Genomic DNA, 4,660 nt, shown 5'->3' on the forward strand with positions numbered 1-4,660 from the left:
AATCCCCCATCTCCCGGAGCAGAGCCAGGTATCCACGCTGGGCCTGCCCAGATTCCTGACACTCAGAATCATGAGCGCAATAAAATGGTTGTCGTTTTATGCCAGTGAGTTTGGGAGTGGATGCAGACTTGAGGTTGAAATGGAATGTTTTGCTAAGAAAGTAACCCATCATTTGAAATTGAATTTTTCCAATTTTCTTTCATCAGCTAAGGAAATGATCAGATTATGTTGTTCCTTAGCTTTACATTATTTTAAATTATATGAAAATGTTTTCTAATATTGACAATTCTTTGCATTTGTAGGACAAATTTTAGTAATTTAGGATATTGCTGGATTGTATTTGTTAATATCTAATTTATGATTTTTTGCATTGATTTTAAGAATGGCTCTTATCCATTTCTAGTACACGCAATTTTCTCTCTGATTGCCTTAGTTCTAGCTGAATCTAGTTTTAAAGTCTTTTTTCCAAACATATCAACCATCATGTTTTTCTGGATATATTCTAGAAGAAATGTACCATTTTTTTAAACAATAAAATTTCTACCATCACCACATTTCCCTTATCACTACCTCCTCCCAGGTAAGCATGATATTGAAAAGATACTTTAGCATGATAAATGTCATTAAGGAGAACGATAGGGTGCTTTGGGAGAATATAATTGATCCACTAAACTAACGGTGTGGGTAATTGGAAAAGATTTCTAAGAAGAAGAAACACTGAGCTGAAAGTGAAGAGTGAGTAGAAGTTGGAAAAAGGAATTATAAGTGTTTCCGGGAAGAAGAAACAGAATATACCAGGAGATGGCAGGGAACTCACAGGTAACCAAAGGAGATCAAGGGTGGCTGGATCCTAAAGGAAGTCAAGGATGACTGGATCCTAAGTCTGACTTCTATATAAGCCAGATTGTACAGAAATGAGGTTGCAGATTTAGGCAGGTGATTTGTATAGGGATTTATTGTTATGTTTGAAGCCTGAAATTTTTCTTATTGAAAATGGAAAATTGCTCCAGCAGTAGACTGAGGTATGTCATGGTCAGAGATGTGTAACTGTCAGTTATGTGAATTATGGATTCCAAAGCCTTCTCCCTCCTTGTGCTTTACATGAGCTGAATTCTGTTTGCTCTGTTGGGGGCTCCCCTGCTTCCTCTGAATCTCCATTCACCTCACCCTTTTAGTGCAAGCAAACACAGCAATTGTGGCCAAACTGAGCAGGAGAGGAGCCCTGGCTTCAACCTTTGAGGGGAGCCCCCTGGGTTCTCACCCACTCTCTTTCTTCTGCTCAGAACCTTGCCAGGAGCCCGTTTCCTCCCCAACCATTCTGCATGAAAGTTTCTTTCATTTTTATTTCTTATTCTCTCTGAGTTCAACTATGTCTTTAGAAGAACTTGATTTGGGGGTGTTTTGCCAAGTATGAAAAATAACTGTTTCTAATTTAGTGTGTAAAGGGAAATTGCAAGATCCAGGGTGGCTACTGAGGCAAGATCTGCTCTCAGGGAGGCAGAGAATTGTCTTATCCTGTATGATGTGAAGATGCTGAAATTTCCCTCTGAAAAACCATGTGCCTGCTGCCCACTCACCCTGAGCTATCAGTCCTCTCTAATGAGTAAACATTTTCTACCAGGACTGTGGTCAGACAGAGGAAACAACACACATAGAAGAGGTCAAAGGAACTGAAAAGACCAAAGTACCTGGGCTGAAGAGTTAACGGTTCAAGTCCTTAAATACTGGGTGTCCTCTGGAAGGCTCGCTGGTGTAGTCTGCAGCCCCTTACGCTTGAATGGAAAGCATTTTTGTAAAAGATATGAGCTCTGAAGTCCTAACACTACACATCTTGCACTAGAATATCATCTATTCATGATCTAGGGCTTGACTATAATCCATAAAAATGAAAACAATTGTATCCCAAAAAGCTACCAAAAATATCTAGAAATAAGTTTAATGAAGGAAGTGAAAGACCTCTACAATAAAAATTTCAAAACACTGATGAAAGAAAATGAAGACCCCCTCAAAACATGTGCAATGCCTCATGTGTTCATGCATTGGAAAAATTAATATTGTTAAAATGTCCATACCACCAAAGCAATTTATTTATTCAATAAAATCCCCAATTAAACATCAATTACATGCTTCACAGAACTAAAAAAAAAAAAATCCTAAAATTCATATGGAAGCACAAAATCACTGAATAACCCAAGCAGTCCTGAACAAAAAGAAGAAAGCTGAAGGTATCACAAAACCTGATTTTGGACATACTTTAGAAACATAGTAATCCAAACAGCATGGCATTTGCATAAAACAGACACACAGCTTAGTGGAACAGAATAGAAGCCCCAGAAATAAACCCAAGAATCTACAGTCAACTGGTTTTCAACAAAGTCACCAAAGGCATACGCTGAAGAAAGCACAACTTTTTTGGTGGGAAAACTAGGTATCTACCCCTGTACAAAAATCAACGCAAAATGGATCAATGACCTAAGTGTGAGACCTGAAACTCCAAAACTATTAGAATAAAGCTTATGGGAAACACTTGAAGATGTTGGCATAGACCATGAGTTTTTGGATATGACCCCTAAGAGCAGCAAACAAAAGCAAAACTTGACAAATGAGATAACATCCAACTAAAAAAGCTTCTTCACAGCAAATGACAGAATGAAGAGAAAGCCCACAGAATGGGAGAACATATGTGTGAACTATTCATCTGGCAAAGGATTAATATCCATAACATATAAGGAATTCAAAACACTTGGCTTCCTTGCCCACCCCAAGCTTAGGAGGCATGCTGGTGGCCACATCGCTAAGGGTCGAAAGCTCTGCCAAAGAGAGCAAGGCCCAGGCTTCAGCTTCTGTTCTGTCTCCCAAAGGTGCCCAGGTCCCTGTGAAGTCTCCATAGTAAAGGCCTCTGTCTGTGAAGGAGAGGACAGAGGACTGGTGTGACCCCTGGGCCCCTATCTGCAGGGGGCTGCTGTCCTTCTGTAATATTTGTACAGATAAACCAGAGGCAGGAAAAAGAATAAAAGGCCAATCACTTTGTACCATGATGTAGGAAATATGTCTTGAGGGCATCTCAGGAATCAGCAGGACCCCACCCATCACAGGTCTAAAGATGTAAAAGTGTGTATTTATTTCAAAGACTTTCATTTGAGAAGAGAGTGCAGGGTACCCTGAGCCCTCTCCTGCTCTGGGGTCTCTTTCCCCCTCCCTCCTCCTCTTCCTAGCCCCCGCCCTCATCCACCTGCCCACAGGCCCCTCTTGCCTCCCCCTGCCCCATTGTTCCTTCCCCAGCCTCCCTCCTTCCCCTTCCCGCCTGCTCCCCTACTCCCCTCAGTGGCCTCATGCCTGCAGTTTTTGACTCCCCATCACCAGTGACCAAAGACGTGGCCACTCAAAGTCCAGCTCCCCATAACCCTGGACATGAACACGGGTGTGACTGAAGGTGGATTGAATGTCACTCTCATTCGGCTACTTAGGTGTGGAAGGGAAGCTGGCAGTATGGTCGGAAAGGAGGATCAGTTAAGGAGCTGGGCGGGGGAGTGGCGCAGCACCAAGGTCGCAGAAGCAACTCTCCTGAGCATGATGGCTTCGGCCGGTCCCGCTAACGCCATCTTCAAAGCCTTTGCTATGATCATTGACAAACTGATAGAGGACAACAGCGGCTCTATGACCAGTAGCACCGTTTCCAGTAGACCTGGTCACTCTGAGGCTGGTGGTGCCTGCTAGTCAGTGTGGCTCTCTCATTGGAAAAGTAGTTGCAAGATCAAGGAAATACGAGGGAGTATGGGGCTCAAGTCCAGGTGGTAGGGGGTATGCTCCCCAGTTCAACTGAGCAGGCCATCACTGTTGCTCGCACTCCCCAAAACATCATTGACTGTGTGAAACACACCTGCATGCCATGTTGGAGTCTCCCCAAAGGTCATGACCATCCATACCCACCCAGTCATCTTTGCAGGTGGTCAGGACAGGTACAGCACAGGCAGTGACATTGTGAGCTTTCCCCACACCACCCTGTCCATGTGCCTCAACCCTGACCTGGAGGGATACCTCTAGTGGCCCGTGCCATTCAAGGACAGTATTCCATTCCATAGCCAGACTTGACCAAGCTGCACCAATGGGCAATGCAAGAGTCTCATCTTCCTATGACACGTGGCAACGCCAGATTCAGTGGCATTGAATCCTGCTCTCCAGAGGTAAAAGCTATTGGGCAGACCTGGAAGCATCTGCTCAGACCACTTCTCACACACTCACCATTCCAACTTGATTGGCTGCATAACCAGGCATCATGGTGCCAAAATCAGTGATATCCGCCAGATGTCTGGGGTGCAGATCAAGCTGCCAGCCCAGTGGAAGGATCTACTTATAGGCAGGTACTGTCACTGGATCTGCTGCCAGTGCTAGCCTGGCTTAGTATCTACTCAATGCCAGGCCTTCCTTGGAGATGGGTGGCATGGGGAGCAGGTAGGACAATGCAGATTCGTCCCTAGCCCCTTTCTGCTCTTCACCACCTCCATGATCCATCTGTGTAGTTCCTGAGCAGTCAGCGATTCCAGGTTTTAAATAGTTTGTAAATTTTCAGTTTCTACATACTTTATCATCCACTCATGATTTTTTAATGAAAGTGTTTTAATTCTTTTTTCTGTTCAGCTGTTAAGGCTGAGGTCCATAT

General features: G+C 43.8%; 1 pseudogene across 1 annotated transcript; it reads left to right on the forward strand.

Moving 5' to 3' along the window:
• The first annotated feature begins 3,376 nt into the window (after positions 1-3,376).
• Positions 3,377-4,456, forward strand: LOC306668931 (poly(rC)-binding protein 2-like; annotated as a pseudogene). Its single transcript has one exon. The product of its transcript is annotated as a poly(rC)-binding protein 2-like (transcript).
• The last annotated feature ends 204 nt before the right edge of the window (positions 4,457-4,660 follow it).

The sequence above is a fragment of the Sciurus vulgaris genome (assembly GCF_902686455.1).
Source record: "Sciurus vulgaris genome assembly, chromosome: 8".
NCBI classification, from domain to species: domain Eukaryota; kingdom Metazoa; phylum Chordata; class Mammalia; order Rodentia; family Sciuridae; genus Sciurus; species Sciurus vulgaris.